This window comes from Melitaea cinxia, chromosome 1 (assembly GCF_905220565.1).
Source record: "Melitaea cinxia chromosome 1, ilMelCinx1.1, whole genome shotgun sequence".
NCBI classification, from domain to species: Eukaryota; Metazoa; Arthropoda; class Insecta; order Lepidoptera; family Nymphalidae; genus Melitaea; species Melitaea cinxia.
In genome coordinates, this window is record NC_059394.1 from 555,113 (window position 1) to 574,860 (window position 19,748).

At 34.9% G+C, this 19,748-nt stretch overlaps 1 long non-coding RNA gene across 1 annotated transcript; it reads left to right on the plus strand.

Moving 5' to 3' along the window:
• Positions 1-1,279: 1,279 nt before the first annotated feature.
• On the plus strand, positions 1,280-19,473 carry LOC123654870. Its single transcript, XR_006743285.1, has 3 exons — positions 1,280-1,360; positions 12,444-12,448; positions 19,463-19,473. It is a non-coding gene; the product is annotated as an uncharacterized LOC123654870 (long non-coding RNA).
• Positions 19,474-19,748: the final 275 nt, after the last annotated feature.

A 19,748-nucleotide genomic window follows, 5' to 3' on the forward strand; every position in this document is an offset into this window, starting at 1 on the left:
CAAGTATAAAAATACATTCACTCAACGTACACTATTTTTTTATCTATATTTATTTATATTTATCTGTCAAATTAAAAAATAAAGTTAGGAAGTTTGTTTATATGTTTAGATAATACTAACATTTTTGAATAACATATCAAAAATTTTTATAATTCCTAATGTGGGGGGGGGGAACACAAAAAAAAATACAATCGTAGATATTAATACTAACATTTATCACGTTGGACAAGTATTTTAATACGAATGAGGTAATTTTGTTTAAACTGAAAACGAATTGTAAAGACTAGTGGTCGCCCAGTGGTCGAAATTCGGCCATAATTAATTATAAATTATAAGTTTGAACCCTATTAAGGTTCTTTTGCCAAAGACTACTTATTTCTAATAATATACAAAAGAGTATACATGTGAGTGTCAAATACATGGTAGTGAGTGTAATTATGCTTAGTATAGATTTAATATATTTTTATGTATAATTTAAAATATATATTACCATTCTGCACTCTACATAAACTGTAAGTGTACGAAATTTCATACTCCTCCGTCCGTGCGTTTCGTAAAAAGCGGCACAAAGTTTTTGCTTCACGTATGAATAAATAGATACTGTTATGAAAGTTTAGTAATTGTGGTACTTTGTTTTAGTTTCAAGAATCAGTAAATATGTAGCCGCCGAATATATCTAGTCACAAGATAGGCTTACAAATACTAACGAGTGCTTCTATTTTACTGATTATGTGGTTTAATTTAGTGCCGCTTATATTGTACGTATGCAGTTTAGTTACGGCAGTAAAGAATATAGCCACCTGCTCTCTTCCCGTGGGTGTCGTAAGAGGCGACTAAGGGATAACACAGTTGCACTACAATAAATGTCCAAGTGCTGTCTATCAAAAACACAGGCCGAGGACAGGCAGCAGCGTCTTCGGGTCGACAAAGCCAGCCCTGCGGTCACCAACTTCGATAGGCTGTGTGATGATGATGATGAAGTGATATTATACGTTTATCTACTTTTGTGTTTGAAATATTTATAGAAGCCTATCTATTTTTGTAACTATTAATTTTTTTTTATATATGTATATAAGTGAAGGGAGACGAGTCAAGATTTGATATTGTAGTCGATAAAAATCAAACCACCAAAAATGTTTTGTATAATAATTTTTTTATAGTTTTATTGACAAAGAAGAATAATAATAATAATTCGACAATCGACAGTTCCTTTCTTTTTAAATATAATTTTTTTAATATTCAAAATTGACAGTTCATAGATAACGAGCCGGTAACCTCCGTGGTCTCTGGCGAGCTTGCGGTGTCGCTCGTGTTGCCCGCGTTACATCCTCCTCCTCCAAATCACGATTTCGCCCCGAAAGTGAGTTGGTGTAAGTGTGTCGAGGTGGAGTGAGTGTGGATGGGTGAGTGTCTACACGAGGTGTTACGGGGGTGTCGGGTTGAACACGAAGTCGCCCACGTAATCGACGAGGCTGTACAGGAAGATATTGCCCCGTCATGCCTATAAACGGAGTAAGGTCAGAGCTGTGGAAACGTCCTAAGGTTTGCCCCTGCACATCGCCTATTTCATATGTGCATGGACTAACCACACGTTGTACCTTATTGATTGTGAAACACAATTGGGGTAACGCGTCAAAAAACGAAGTGTCACAATCTCACTGAAATGTCACAGATAAATAACAAATAAAATGCGTTCAGAATTAAGGTATTCTTACCAGCAGTGACAATCGTTGTACAGAGGTGCTAGAAGTCACTTTAATATTTGCAGTCGCTTATTCAATTCCTGCTTGGGGTAGGATTATATGCTAGTTACTTGTGTATGTGTGAGTGTGTGCGTATCGAGTAGCTGTATGTAATACGTCACGTTTCCACGGATGCGGGAGTTAACGAGTAATTACGAGTCGATTAGTTTGAGGCCAACGGAAGGAAATTGGTGTGATTTGTGTTAAACGGTGAAATTACTACGAAAACAAAAATATTGTTTCGAACACTTTTCACAAATATTTAAAAAGTTTTTCAATTAAGGACGTACATGATTAATGTTGCATTTGTTTATGTGTGTCAAACAGAAAATGCTGCTAAACATTTAAGGCTTAATCCTTTACACTGTTACGGCTTAGGGTATGTACCTACTTACAAACACATATATCTCAAACTTTTTCCCTACCTTATGGAACTAATGGTAAGTTTGACAGAAGTCAGAAGAATTTTTTCTAAAAGATACACGGAGAATCGCAGGGCGATCTTCAGAAATCAAAAATGAATATGTTTCAAAATAAAAAATACAAAAATAGGCTCCGGGTCGGAATCGTACCAGCAGCGAACGTAAGCGATAATAGCACTTTTGGCACTTACACAGGAGTTTAATATTTCCAACATATTTAAAATATTTTTCCATTAAAATGTTAAAGATAATTTTATATTATATAAATTTTGGTTTACGATCGTCGACATCCTAGTTTATGTGAATCAGATTGATCTAACTGATTGGCAACTTTATGCGCTATCAGATCGCGCCGGGACGGTTTATTGCCAAAACTCCCCATATAAGCACTTTATGAAAATGAATTTGATAGAAAATCACTCGATCGAACTAATACCGCATCACACACTGATGGGTTTATGATATCAGCAAACATTTTATATATTCAAACATACCTTTACATTTACAGCAAATATTTGTAGACGAATAAAGTAAATCTTAGTTTGAGAACAAAATCTCCAAAATAGTAGCAATGTAAATGCTACTTGAAATAGAAAAATTCAAATTTCAGATACGAAAGAATAACACCATATTATAAGAAATATTGTATGACAAGATATGGTTTCTGTTAATGAAATTAGGTGTTCGAAAGGAAATGTTGTCGATAATATACTTAACAGAATTATTGTCACATACAATTATCCAAATAGGTGAAACGCTTGGCGGTGTAATGGAATTAGCTATGGAATGGCCGAGGACTAAACGCAGGTGGCTGAGCTACTTCATGCGCATAATTGCGTTGTTGAGTGACCATTATGTGGACACTGTTAACACTTATAAGTAGGTGTGAGCCGGTACAAAGTTTTATAATTATGGGGAAATTACTCAAAATAAAAAAAAATATATTGAAGTAGGCTTCAAAGAACTTTTGTATCGTCATTTCACGAAGTATAATTGTTTAATTATTTAATAACTATAAGAATAATTATGTTTGCTCGCAAACCAAAAAAAAACCCACTTCAATTACATCGACGAGTAATACAACGTAGATCGACGAAAAAATATTCAAGTGACTACGCGTTATCAAAGATTACTCATAAAGTAGTTATCAGATCTCGATAAAATTTAAATGTGACTACATGATAAACATTAGCTTTCGATAAGATTAAAAATTATCAAAATCGGTACACCCAGTAATAATTTATTGCAGATTTCGATTTCTCTGGGATCCCATCATCAGATCCTAGTTTCCTTATCATGGTACCAAACTAAGGATATCTCCTTCCCAACAAAAAAAAAGAATGATCAAAATCGGTACATTCAGTAGAAAGTTATGCGGTATAATACAATGTAGGTCGACGAAAAAAGCGTCGAGTAAAAACGCATTATTAGATATAACTCGAAAAGTAGTTGTTAGATCTTAAATAAATTTAAATGGGACCAAATGACATACACCACCTTTCGATAAAAAAAAATTCGATTAAAATTTTTTGTCGAAATCGGTCCACCCAGTCTAAAGTTCTGAAGTAGTATACATAAAAAAAAACACAGTCGAATTGAGAACCTCCTCCTTTTTTGGGAGTCGGTTAAAAAGTGAAACTATCGCCAATTCAGAACGTTAATCATGCTGAGTAAATATAGAATATATAAAAAATTCAACACACAAACAAGTTTATAACTTACACAATAATGAAGTAAATTACATTCGCATGGAATGAGGACAAGAATGTTGCCAACATTTAGATGACGCGTTGACGTGACTGTCACGAGAACTGGCTGATACACTGGAGGTTGAGGAGATATGCGAAGATACGAATGTAATTTTACTCGGTGAAGTTTTGGACATCTGTCACTAAATATAGATTCTACGGGTGTCGCTGAAACGTGTGTTTACTTTTTCCCGTTAAATCAAATTCTAATTCACTGGACAAAAAATTAAACGAATCCGACAAAAGAATATTTTTGTCATTAATAACCAGTTCACGAAATAATAACTTGAAATTATTTAATGTTTTTACTGCAAGGTCCAGGTGTTACAATCTCAACGATAATAAGACTTAATTTGTTGTGTTTTGATAACATAAGTAAAAAGTCACCATATAATATTTATTTTAAAATTATAAGCTCTCAAAAATAATATTAGATGTTACTCTCTCTTGTCGGTCCCTCATGTCTGAGGATCGTGGTCAGCATCAGGGTTGCATCTGGAGCGGATGATGTGCCTCCACCGGTCTCTGTCCATGGCGTCTCTTACGACCGTGTATAACCTAGTGGCAGATGAGTTCTTGACCTGGTCTACCCATCTCGTTGGTAAACGACCGCGCAATCTTTTGCCGTCCGTGTTCCCAACCACAATCAGTCTCTCCAGATTTTTATCGCCTCTGCGCATCGTGTGGCCGAAGTACGACAAAATACGCCGTCGGCATATGGTGGACAACCTGGTTTTGATATGGAGCTGGGCCAGGATCGACGCATTAGTGCGTTTCGCAGTCCAAGGTATTCTCAGCATTCGCCTCCAGCACCACATTTCGAATGCATCAATCCTTTGCCTTTCTCGGGCCAGGATTGTCCATGTCTCAACTCCATACAGGAAGATAGGGAAAACAAGGGCTCGTACCAGCCTGGTCTTGGTTCTGATACCGATTCCCCTTTTCTTCCAGATGTTGTTCAAACGCGCCATAGCATCCTTTGCCATCCCAATACGCCTTCTTATTTCGGGGACACAACTGCCGTCATTGCAGATTTGGGCACCTAGGTAAATGTAGCGATCGACAGTGTCAATGCCCGGAATGTTGAGAGTATCTTTTGATAGGTTTCCGGCTCGATCCACTATCATAACCTTGGTTTTCGTTCGATTTACTGCAAGCCCCATATTTAGACTTTCCGACTCCAGCCTATGGAACAGCTCTCTCATATCTTCTACGGATGTTGCGAGAAGAATGGTGTCGTCAGCATACCTGAGATTTGATAGTCTTTTTCCACCTATAGGAAAACCTTTCCTCCAATTTTCAATCGTCTTTCTAATAATGTACTCTCCGTATATGTTAAAAAGTGCGGGGGACAGAATACAACCCTGTCTCACACCTTTCTTTGTTTGGAACATACTGGAGCATTCCGTACCAATCCTGACGAAAGAACGGTTCTCAGTGTACAGATTGTGAATAAGCGCAACGAGGTGTTCCGGAGTTCCCATCTCAAGTAGCACACTCCACAGTTTGTCCCATTGGACGCAATCAAAGGCTTTAGTGTAGTCAATGAAGCATAGGACCACGGGGCTATTAAATTCTCTACTCTTCTCAATGATTTGCCGAACGTTGAGTATCTGCTCTCGTGTTCCTCTGCCTCTCACAAATCCTGCCTGTTCTTCGGGCATTTGACGGCTCAAAAAGTAGTTCAGGCGTCGGTTAATCACATGGAGGAGGATCTTGCTCGCATGAGATATTAACGCTATCGTCCTGTAGTTACCACAGTCTTTCGAAGAACCTTTTTTATGTAAGGGTATGAACACCGATTCCGTCCAGTCTTTTGGCCACCTTCCAGTCTTCCAGATGGTGTTACAAATTTCAGTAATCGCGTGCGTGCCTCGCCGACCTAAATTTTGAAGTATTTCGGCTGTTATGGCATCCTTACCCGGTGACTTCTTACACTTAAGAGCTCTGATGGCATGCTCAATTTCAGATGGAAGGATATCTGGTTCTTCTTCCGACCATGAAATATTAGCGTTACTGGACTCTCCCGTGTATAACCCTGCGCAGTAGTTTCTCCAGCGCTCTAACACTTGGTCCATATTAGTAAGTAGACGCCCGTCTTTGTCTTCAATGGCGCAGGCTTTTGGCTTACGAGTTCCAGTTAATTCTTTTATTTTTTGAAAAAGATATCTGGTTTCGTTATTCATCGCGTGTTGTTCAATTTCGAGACAGATTTCATTGATGTATTTCTCATAATCTTTCCGACAGCGAAGTTGAACTAGGCTAATAAAGTAACTACTAATTAAAATAAATAATAAAATTACTTTATTTTTATACGTATTAGAATGTAGACATTGGTATTTAATTTTATTATACAACTACACTACCTATCCAATTTCGATTTTAAGTTTCCTTTTTATGTCTGGGTCAGTAAAAAATTGCTAATCAGCCAAAAGTCCACCCATTGTACTTTATAATACAATAAAGTATAAAATGGGCAAAACACATGAGTTCACGTTATTTTTGGCGTAAACTTGTGGAGGCCTATGTCCAGCAGTGGACTGTTTAGGCTGTAATGATGATGATGATGATGATGATGAAAGTATAAAATAAAAATTACCAGAAAAGTTTCGTATATTGTAAGCATTCTACACAATCAAATAAATAATGAACAAGAGTGTTTCGAAAGCCTATTTGAATAAAATATAACATTTTGTAATTGAATATACTTTAGGGACACCGAGGTCATCCAAGTTCCCTTAACAAACATACACGTGTCAGGTGGTTCTGCTTATTAATTAACAAAGTCAGCAAAGCCCCACATCTAATAGTAATTGTACCCATGTTTCACCCTCGAGACCAGTTGTCTCTGTTCTGGTTGAATTTCCCTTCGCGTTTATTTGCCCTTTGCTTTGTTATTCATTACACATGTTCTCTACACGACCAAAAACATAATATAATTAGTTCGTTCGTGAATTTATGGATCTTAATAAAATTTTAATAATACCCACATTACCGAATTAAACGAATGGGCCGAGTGGAAGCGACATTTAACATTTGTCTTATTAAGACACAGTTATCGCGAGCCCTCTAATTATCTCCGACAATCCCGAACTACCCAAAAAATGACACATTGCCAACTTAATCAATTGCCCATAGCTGACTGACACTAGATGGATGTCGCCTTAATTAGCAATTGTGTGACCATTTCTGTTTCTAGTGAAAATATAAAAAAGGACTTTATTGCAAATACAATAGAGACTTCAGCGACTGCAGATGATATCGATGTTTGAGCTAAAGTGAGTCATTCTGGTCATACGAGGGATAATGAAATCTATAGCGATGCATATAAGTACGATGGTGGTAGCGGGGATAAGGATGATCAGATTGACGATGTGAACGATGGAATGAGTGTGATAAAGTGACCGCGGGAGCGTTCAAGGCAGGAAGGTCATCGAAAAAACGATTAACCCAGTGTGGACGCTTACAATAAATGCTCGGAGAGATTGGGACGTAATTTGATTGGACCGAGACGTTATGTAATAGGAATCTTGATTTTAGAACTACTAATGATGGAGAAAAATCTCAATGAAAACTATTAAGATCAGATTAAGTGATGAACATTTTTATTCCAACAGTTATTTATCTGGTGAGAAATTTTGTAATTATATTAATTTATGAAAAAAAAATGATACAATAACAGGGGCTAATAATAAGGGTTAATTATAAAATGTTTTATCAACTGTTTTACAATAAAAATTTATTATATTGTGTATTAAATAATTGCTAATTAGGTCTAGCTAAGCTATCCGCTAAAACAGCTTCCAATTATATTATATATATATATATATCACTCTTTATATATTTTTTTCTCAATATCAAAAACAATTAATTTATTAGCACAATTAATTTGTGTATTTTTATAAATTAGTATTGTATAGATCACTAAAAAACTAACAATTATAGAACCAACGCATTTAGTACTTACGGTTTGCTCACTTTAATTTTTTTTATATTTTATTAAATTGTCCGATTGAAATATAACAATTTCGAGGATGTATGTCAAACCACCGATCTAGTCTGCTTCACGATTTATGCGAAACCGCGATAAAGCTATTCTTTTAAATATATATTTTTAATATTTTTTTTTACCTTTTGTTTAGATTTACTTTACACTAGCTGAACCCGCAAACGTTGTTTTGCCATATATGTTATTAAACCCCCTTAATCCCCCCCCCATAACTTAAATGTATGAAAAATAGATGTTAGCCGATACATCTCCCCGACTCAGACCTTCCCGATATGCACACAAAATGTCATAAAAAACCGGTCCAGCCGTTTCTGAGGAGTATTATAATTGCAACTACCATTGTGACACGAGTATTTTCTACAAACAAATTAAGTTAGTAATATTAGTATAGATAGAAACTCAAATAATCGTCTTCAACAAATTTTGTTTTATTAAAATTAAAATCCATTCCTAAAAACAATTCCATCGTACTATCACTTACTAATGTTATTTAGTCAAATTCATTTGTTATTCCAGAATTACTATCATTTCCTATTAAATTATCCTCGTGTTTCTAATAGTAAAACATAAAGCTGTCACTACGAGCTATCATAAACTTAACGCACACTCCCCTACATTTTTTTAACACTTCGTCACAAAATCACCATCAAAATAGTAAACTCGTGCTTATGTATAAAATATAAACCACGTACTTTCGTACGCTACTCGGTAAGGAGACTTATCTCTACCATATATTTCCATAATATCGAAAATCATTTCTGCTAATTCGTCAAACGCATCGCGTTCACGTTCGCACCGGATAATTGACGTCGTCAAAGACATTTTTCGTTTCTTAGTAAATTACCGTCGTGTTTTCTAATAGAAAATCATAAAACTGTCAGTGCGGACGCTCTTGCTTTGTATTTACGACGCTGCGTTTCGAATGAGCTGTCAACGAGGAACGTTCAGGGAGATGATATGGGTCCGTCTTTCTATTGCGTCTTCGTATTACTTAAGCTTGATTTATTCATTCCTCTCACGAACATGTTCGGTTTCTTCGATTTGGATTTGTTCAGTTTCGCGGTTTGATGTGTTAGACTAGTGATATGTCGTGGTTTTGTACGGTATTTTGTTATTAAAATAAATTTTGACTTTGCTCAAAAATATTAGAATTATTTATTTGATGTTTCTTTATAAAGTCCTTGATAATTTTTCGTAGAACCTTTATGTTATAATCTCATCCTAACTATCTGTACCACAAAATATATAGAATCTAAATCAGTAAATTTAAATGTTGTCGATTTGAGTCTATGTTAAAACTATTGCCGTAAATCTATTACTTAACTTTATGTACTGTAATTTCTTTTATCGAAATTACATTACAATCGATAAAATCAAATAAGTTACCTACGCCTAAAATTAGTTTTATTTATTTTTTGACTGTATTAAAACTACTAGTAGCTAATACACCACAACGACAATACATTATACATATAACATCATTGTACAAAATTGATCTATATAAGAAAAGCCTATTTTGTAAGTTAAGCAACCAAAAGACGTTAATACGTTTGAAAAAAGTATTCCGAAATAAATTTTCATATTTAAAATAATGCGCGTTCGTATTGATATGTCAAGTTTATATTTATCATTGTCATCGCACAACAAAGGACATACGTTACTCGGGCGGCGACTGCCGCGTCACTGTCGCACAAATCATATTTCAAGGTTGCACCTTTGCATTGGCACGCACACATGCACAACACAAAACTCGTTGAGGTAGGACACAGCAGGAAGTATCTCGCTCAAAATCTGGAGCAGACCGACTGGGGAAGTGCCTTGACCTTAGATGATCGCTGTCACAGTACCTTAAGTAGTGTTGCTAGAGCTGGAGTTGTGTTGTCTGATATTACAGTATACGCGCCGCGTGAACTGAACTGAAGTGTGTGTGATGGATTGTACCTGTTGCGTTGGCGGTTGCGGGTTCGATCCCCGCACATGATAAACATTTGTATTGGCCATACAGGTGTTGGCCGTGGGCTGGGTGTTTGTGCAGTCCTTGTGGGTGTCCCCATCGTGCCTCGGAGAGCACGCTAAGCCGTCGGTCCCGGTTGTTATCATGTACACCTGATAGCGATCGTTACTCATAGTAGGGAATATGTCCGCCAACCCGCATCGGAGCAGCGTGGTGGATTAAGCTCTGATCCTTCTCCTACATGGGGAAAGAGGCCTATGCCCAGTAGTGGGTTATAACAGGCAGAAGCGAATATTACAGTATAAACATTTTTGTACAGGTATAATTTTAAAGTTGTATCACAGATGACAGTAGTATTGTTACTGTGATGGGTAAGGTAGCCAGACTAAAGATGGTCGGGGCTAGGTTCGGCAACACGCTTGATATCCTGCTGGTATTTCAGACGTCCCCCCTTACCATCAGACGGACTATACACTTGTTTTCCAATTTTATAATATTAAAAAAAAATGTAATTTACTGTTTTGTAAACAAAACGAAGCTTCTTTTAAACATAAAAATCGGCCATTAAGGTATAAATAATACAAATAACTCAACTTTTACAATAAAATTTACAAAGATTTTAACCTAAATTTCTAAGTGTCAACTTTCTATATTTCGTTTCAGCCAACGGCAACATCACTTAAAAACTTTAACTAACGTCACAATACACATAAGCACACATAAACACGCACAGAACACATAACGTTGGAAGTTTTTGATAGCATTGTTTCGGTCACGAGGTCGAATAGATAAAGAACATTTTAAAATGGAACTCAGGTCTTTTGTAATCTGGCGCCGCGCAGTAATTGCGAAATTGTAAATTAAATAACAATTTAACGAATCTCGTAAAATAGAATTATTTTCGGTGATACAAATTCATGTGTAAAAAAATAATAATTTAGTTATGAGTCGCGATTTTTTAAGTAACGACCAGTTTCACCGATTGCTGATAAGGTTTATCTTACGAATCAGTTACCAGAAAGCTATCATTGTCTGTATATACTGCTAATAAATAAAACATTTTCTTTGAGCTTTTCACCTCAACTAATAAACAAAAACATTGGTTAAATGAAAATATTTGACACGTAAATTGGTATTTATTAGTTAGAAGGAAAAGTTTATCAAAAAAACTTTTGTTTTAAGTAACTATTAAGTGTCGGTTATTTATCAAACGTAGCGGTCGCCCACTGATCGAAGTTCGACCATAATCACTTTAAATTATAAAAAAATATTACCAAATTGTGTTTACTAATCCCGCTCCTAATTTCGCACTTAATGATTTAGTTGGCCTATATATTAACGTTTGGAACTAAGGGTTAGTGCATTAGGCGACATTAAATATACAAACACTTTGTTCGCTATCAATGGTTACCTGTTTACGTGTACCACTACTTCGTAATATGCTTGTAACGACCTAACGTAAATGTTTGTTTAAAAGTGAGTATCATTATACCCAGCTTTACCCTAAATATTTACTAGCGGTTGGCCATAGTTTTGTCTCTGTATTTTATTGTGCATTTACATAATTTTCGTATGTTTTTTCGTAGTAATTAAATATCGAAAAATGCATAGTTAGCATCGGCATTATACGTAATGAAAACTTATATAAAATGTGTTATCAAGGTATGTTGATCATTGTAAATTACAATTAATGATATTAACATAGGGTAACGTAACTACTAGTTATCTAAATTTTAAAAGAAAGAACTTGATAATTAATTAGGTTTCATTCGCTCGCGGCAGATTTCGGCCCCCAGTTGCCGGCAGCCCCACTGCCGTTGAATGAGGATTGCGAAAAACCGGGATGTTTTGCTCAAACTTAGAGTGGCCTATTACCAACAGTGGATTGAAATAGACTGAAATGACTTAAAGTTTTTTTTTATTAATTATTATAAATATAAATTATTTGTTGAATAAATATAATTTAGTATATAAAAAATTTAGCAAATGTAGTCTTATTTTCGCCAGTGTTTTCTCAAATACAATTACTTCTCAAAAACAACACCAAGTTTTATTACTTAATAAAAATTTTAATTTTTTCTAAATTATTTTCCTTTATTCAAAGTTGTGATATATGAAGACGATAACTCAGTATTAAAACCATACAAGCCGAAGTATATAAACGGCACTTAATACCTATAAAAGCCGTGAGTCGGTGGAATTAGTGGATTCTAAATTATGTCACTTAATTGCTTAAATCTAACTTAGATAACTACTAAGTTCCCCGTTGATGTGATTACAATCTTAAACAAGAAATTTCCACTTAGTAACACTTAATTAGATGATAAGGGGTGTAACAAGTAGGAATTTTTTTAAAACTATTTTTGTTAATTAAATTAGCATTTATTTATTACTGTATTTTCAATTTGTGATAATTTTATTAAAACGTAATTAATTTTCAAAAATCAATAAATTATATCATATAAAAAAAAACCATTTAGAAGATGCCTTTTAGTAAGTTATTTTATAAAAATTTGTACATAAAACTAAGGTATTGTGACAATATCTTTTTAATGGTGAATGGTTAAGAACAAGTTGGTTTTTCTTCACTACTAAGATTTAGAAAAAATGTAACGATATTGTACCCTTAAAAATCAAAGTTCCTTTTCTAAATAATAAATCAGCTGTGACAACATGAAAGTACGAGATAAGTGACGTATAATATAGAGTTTGAATTTCGTATTTTATTCTTAAAGTCTCACTAAGTAATAGCAATAATTTTAAATAATTACCTTTAAACGTTTTCTTATACAAAATGAATACTTAAATAAACACGCTCTCCGGTAGCCAAAGTTGCACAAAAAAATGTAAATGAAAAAAAAAATCATCAACGCGGCAGCTAAAAAGTGCAGCGGTCGCAAACACGTAATGGCCCGAGCGTATTTTTTGCAGCCTTTTTTTGAATATTCGGTAATCCTTCCGATTGCGTTTAAAATATTCGAACTAGGAATGAATTACGATTTTTGATTTTTGTATTAAATTATAAGTTAATTGAAATATTTGTACTAAATTATTGCATTAAGCTTGCTGAGCTAGCAAAATATTTTTTTACCGATTTTTTTTAACGTACCGTTTTTTTTTTTTTTTTGTTAATATATCAGTTGTGTATTTAAAAAAAAAATTATACAAATCTTGTCCTAATAACTAAGAACACAATAACCCTCGTAACGAAGACGTTCAGAAGCTATGTCAAAGTTTAGACTTTAATATTATTTTCTAATAATTATCGATTTTAATTAGGTATTTTAAGATATTTTTTTATATAAACATGTTTAAATTATGTACTCGGAAAAACGGTGTTTTTAAACAAAAAGGTATTTTTTTTTTCTGGCAAATAATGTTGATCGATTTTATGTTTTATTTATAATGGTATTAAGAGTCTCCAAATGGTCCCTTTAGTAATCGTACAGTGTAGATTGATCAAGTGGGTTCAATATAATTGAGAAACATCTATTAGCGATTCTAGAAAAAACAATATGAAAGTAACGTTTCAGCCTGTAATATCCCACTACTGGGCATAGGCCTCTTTCCCCATGTAGGAGAAGGTTCAGAGCTTAATCCACCACGCTGCTCCAATGCGGGTTGGCGGATATATTCCCTACTATGAGTAACGATCGCTATCAGGTGTACATGATAACAACCGGGACCGACGGCTTAACGCGCTCTCCGAGGCACGGTGGGGAGACCCACAAATGAAACATATGAAAGTAATTATGGTATAATCTTAACGATTTACTTTTTGAAATGTTTTATAAAGTAATACATAAAACTAAAATAGACATTTCATAAATATATAAATTCCTCACATTTGCTTGTCGATTTAAATTGAAGACCATAAATAATAAAACTGTCATTTTAAATCTCGCCATTTAGGTAACTAAGTAAATTAACAGTCTAATCAAATGATAAATAATTCAGGTATCTTAGGAACTCACTTATACAGATTATACTACAATATAAATCATAATTATTAAACTAATTAATATTAACCTACAACAAATCTTAACAACAGGAGCTATATTAAAATTAACTTCCAAATTCCAAAATCCATCAGATACTAAAAATATTTTTTTGCGAAATATATCTGACTCATTCAATAAATATTACAAAAAATATATACATTCGAAATGCTTATGTAAAAAAAAATATCCCCTTTGCTTTCAACTCTTGAATGACAAGCGTAAACTAGCGTTCTATATTTATTTTAAAGTGTTCAGCACTCTAAGGGCGCATCTATCATTGTCAGATATGACGCAGCGGCGCAAGCACTCGCCTTGTCTGCACGCATCATTATGCCTCTAAAAAAACGTGTTTAATTACTCAAGAGCCGACTGGTTGTGATTTGAATCAATTGCCCGGAAATATATTAATTATTTTAACATGATTAGTTTATATTTAGATGAATTTATTATTGTTTCAATTATTTTTGAGTTAATGGCTGGGATATTAAGAACAAATTACATCAAAAAAGATTTATTTTAAATGACAAAAAAAAACTTTAAATAATCGTTTTACAAGAATAATTATTGTAATTAAATTAATTATACTTTACAGTCTATTCAAAATCAGTCTATTCATTTTTTAATAAACTCTAAAAGGAATGCCAAGCAATCAAATATTCTCTTTTTAACTGAACTAAACCAAAAAAGCCCGTGAATGGTCCACTGCTGGTTTCCTCTTCTCAAAATGAAAAAGATTTGAAGCTATCTATTACGCAGTTCAACATCATGTCGAAAAAAAAAACGAGTATCTTCACTAATTTATATTTCCCTCTCAACTTCCGTTCGCTTCGCCCGATCATACTTTTTGTAACGCTCTCGTCATGCGTTCACCAGCTTACTAGTTTTACTTCGAAAATCGGGGTCATACTCCGAAGAATAGTAGAAAGACATGAATGGCATGAGAAACAAATATTCGTACAAACACGTCGAAAATCTAACCAACTATCAAAATGAAAATCAAAAATTACTCGATTGAACATCGATGTTAATGCGAATTCAGCACTACTACAATATATGTCATATAACAATATATCTTTCATCATATAATTATAGAACACACAGAAGTTATGTAAATCAATATATTAAACGCAATGATAATAATATTCAATGCACACATACACCGGCATCTTGGCAGTGGCGCACAATAACCGAACGCGTAATTGCTTGTTACGCATATTGTTGCATCGATGCGGTTTGGATTTGTTAATTTAGTGTGCTCCACAATTGTTGTTATTATTTACTGTAATTGTAGAACTAAATGGTTTTAATTAAGATATAAGGTTTTCTTTATTTCATTGTTTAAGTTAGTATTTAGTTCCAAAGTACACTAGTCACTAAACTTTCGTAATCCGTATGTTCGTTAGTACCTAAGTAGTAAGTGTTTATCACTAGTTAGACACTAGTCTGTTATTTCGCTTCAGCCTGCAATATCCCACTACTGGGCATAGGCCTCTTTCCCCATGTAGGAGAAGGATCAGAGCTTAATCCACCACGCTGCTCCAATGGAGATTGGCGGATATATTCCCTACTACGAGTAACGATCGCTATCAGGTTTACATGATAACAACCGGGACCGACGGCTTAACGGGCTCACCGAAGCACGGTGGGGAGAGCCACAAGGACTGCATAAACACCCAGACCACGGCAAACACCTGTATGGCCAATACAAATGTTTGTCATGTGCGGGGATCGAACCCGCAACCGCCAACGCAACAGGTACAATCCATGGCTGTAACCGTTGCGCCAACGCGGCGCCTATCTGTCTGTTATTTACATAATTGAAACCTGTTATTCCAAATAATCGAAGTTGAAATAGAATCACGGCTATAATTTTTCTTTTAGGTAATAAAAATACTTCTAATAATACAAAATAGGCATCACTATTATTATAAGAATTACAACAAAATAAATTTAAAGGAAGAACTTAAAAACTTATACAATGAATTTTAAGTGTATGTAGCCCGGATTGAAAAAATTCCGTTAGCATTAATAGGTACGGCTGCTGTTTGAAATAACGTCTACACGTAGATGGCGCTTTCTCCCTAAGAATACGGTCAACCTATTACTTTCTTATAAAAAAAAAATGTTTTTTTCAGTTACATCGGTAGTGTTGGAGTAGACGGGTCCTAGAGTGGAGACCGCGTCTTGGCAAACGCAGTGTGGGACGTCCCCCGGCCCGTTGACCGACGATCTACGTAAGATTGCCGTTGTCGGCTGGATGAGGATTGCGGAAGACCGGGATGTCTGGCGCGAACTTGGGGAGGCCTATGTCTAGCAGTGGACTACCATAGGCTGAAGTGTGTGTTACATCGGTAAATAACAATATAAAAACGTTTAATACTAATCAATTGAAGTAGGACACAGCAGTAAATATCCTGCCGAAAATCTGGAGCAGCCCGACTGGGGAAGTACCTCGACCTTACAGCAGATCACAGCTAAATAATGCTTTCAAACAGGGCTGTGATTATGTGGTGAGTAACGTGACCAAAACTCCTGGGGAGTAGGGTCAGTAATGCGGCTATTTTGGCTATGGCTATAAGCTACGGTAATCGCTCACCATCAGTTGAGTCGTACGTTTGTTCGCAGACGTAGTTGTATATATATTTAAAAAAAAAACAATTTTGAATTGAGTATATTGTTAAAAATGTATTCTGACGTCTTCGATTTTACCCTTATGACATCTCTCCTTACCCTACACACTATTATTTTCTCGTCTAGTTAACAATATAATAATAATAATAAAAAAATTATAACAAAATTACAATAATAAAGCAACAATGTGTTTACGTGTATCTAACAATGAACAACCATAAAGCAAACTGAAAACGTTAAAATTTAACATGTGTGGGTACAATCAATGATCGGATACAAAGCGACTACGTTTTACTCAGTACAGGTATTAGTTAAGAGATTATATATCCGGCAGATTCGCTTTAATATCCGACCGTGGAATAGTTGTCTACGCTGCGTCCGTTAGGCGAACTGCAAGCGGAATAATATTGAGTTAAATTAATAGCAGTTTTCATAGCAACTATTTTTAAAGCTAGCGGTTGTAGATTATATTATTAGTGACAAACACTTGCATTAAAATAAAACATAATTATTGCAAAGCAATTGCCGTTAAGCATTAAATATTGATTAATTATAATTAATTAATAAAAAGGAAAGTGAAACAGTGTTGATCATTTATATTCAGTATAAATCACTTTTAAAAAGAATTTGGAGCATTTAGAAGTTGAAGGGAAACGCGCCAAAGGGAGGACACCAGCAAGATGGTCTGATGTCATCAAGAATTCAGTTGGAGGCAGCTTGCGCCGTGCAACACATACTGCTTACGATCGCCTTCAATGGAGACATACCATTCGTGGTCGCGATCCTCATAATTGAGGGAACGAGGAGAAGAAGAACATGTCTTCTTAAGGACACACGTTGGCGCAACGGTCTCAACACTGGTTTATGTCTTTATCGGGCTCGATCCCCGCACATGACAAACATTTGTATACCATACAGATGTTTGCCGTGGTCTGGGCGTTTGTGCAGTCCTTGTTGGTCTCCCATCGTGCCTCGGAGAGCACGTTAAGCCGTCGGTCCCGGTTGTTATCATGTACACGTGATAGCGATCGTTACTCATAGTAGGGAATATATCCGCCAATCCACATTGGAGCAGCGTGGTGGACTAAGTTTTGATCCTTCTCCTACATGTGGAAAGAAGTCTATGCCCAGTAGTAAAATATTACAGGCTGAAACGATTTATTATTAGTATGTTTATAAGTACTAATAGCGCCTAAAACATACACTATCCATTGCACTTTTACTAACAAATAACAGCTGCAAGTTTCACAACCTTTACGCAGTTGAAGTGACCCGCAATGCAACAATAAATGTTACAATAAATCTACAAGAGTAATTTAGTTACAAGAGAGAGTATTGGCCAGCGCAGGCCCGGCACGTGTAGCAATACAATCCCCGATACTTCAATAAGTAAGTTGTAATGTTCCTTATCAACTGCATTTTTTTTATTTAAAAAAAGACTATGGATTAAGTATTAAATAAGTATAGGCCTAATATGTTAAATGAGTCCAGTCGGACTAGACAGAACCACACATAATTACAACATTTACTTAAACTGGTATTACAGAGGTAGGAAATGTTGTAATTATGTGGGTGGGTAACTTGTAGGTTTTAAATTTTAAGTTCTCGTTACGGTACCGAAACTAGTGGTGACAAACAGACAACAGGACGTAAAAAAGGACAACGGAGTCTTAAGCTAAACTCATCTTAACTATAGATACTTAATACAGGATTTTTATTTTTTCAGTTGGGAAAGTATCTGATGTTGTGTGCGAGCGCCTTTACTGTCTTGTATTAATACAACTTGTGTAATTCACGATTCGAGAGCTGGCCTAAATTTTAATTGCTTTTGAAATCGGAACACAATTATGTTCATGCTGAAATTTGAACTCTATTCCGTTTCAATTGAAACTGAAATTCCTTTTGAATTTTAAATTAGCAACTGAATGAAGTTCGACCTCCTTTTAAACATATACCATTAAGTTTTATACAATGAGATTGTGGTGGAAGTTTTAACTGCTTATCGTAAATTTTGGGGAAAAAAAGTGGAAAAACCAAATAGGGAACTAATTATAAGTGTAAAACTGTTTTTAATTTCCTTTTTTTACTTTTACTATGCCGTTCTTTATGTAATAAATTGAAAGATTAGGTTTTTTTTCACGTAATTTAACAGGATAATAAGAGAGAACATGTACGTGGATAATATCATTAAAAAATACGCTTTTTAGATTTTACTCAAGAAAATAATTATGATTAGGCGTTAATAATGACATTACGTAATACTCTAGTAAACTAAAAATAGCTTTTATTTTGTTACTGATGCCAAAGGATGAAGAAGATCGCGCTGAAGTAAATTCTACATACATACATACATACATACAATCACGCCTCTTTCCCGTAGGGGTAGGCAGAGACCACTTCTTTCCACTTGCTACGATCCTTACATACTTCTTTCGCTTCGTCCACTTTCATTATTCCCTTCATACATGCTCATTGTGGTTTGGGGTACTCTTGACCTGGCCTTTTTCCAAGACGGTGGTCTCGGAACGTCCGCCTAGGTCTACCCCTTCCAACCCTTCCATCCACAATCGCTTTATACACTTTTTTAGTCAATCGTTCTTCACTCATTCTCTCGACATGGCCAAATCATCTGAACATACCTTACTCTGAAGTATATTCTTAACTTTAAAAATTACTTCGATCAGCTTTCTGACTATGATGGCGGTTGGATTTATTTTCAACATGAGTAGTCTTTGTTTGAATTCCATCACCAATCACTATAGAATGCCGACCCTACCCCGATCCTCCCCAGCAGCGGAATAAAATACAATTTGAGAGCAGAATTATCTCTTGTAAGGTAAAGTAACTTCTCCAATCTAGCCGCTTCAAATTTTGAACAAGATATTAATTACTGTTCTCTACCACTACAAATCCATTCCATTTTCGATTCGACGTTTAAAAACAAAATTAGGTCAGAAAGCTACCTTGAATAGATTATTTGAACAATATAACCGAATAACAAAAGACAACGAAATTGATGTGAATATATTTTCAGACAGCCTTCCGAAATTTAAAAGTAAAGTTTTTGCAAGCTTTGCTTCTTCTCTATCTTGACATTAAATGCATCACTATGTCCTTCAATATCGATCATGTTCTGTATATTTTTTCATGAGATGTATGAGTGTATATTTTATATTTTTATGTAATCTTTCTTTTAAAAAATGTATAATGTTAACTTGTTATTGTTTATGGATAACTTGTA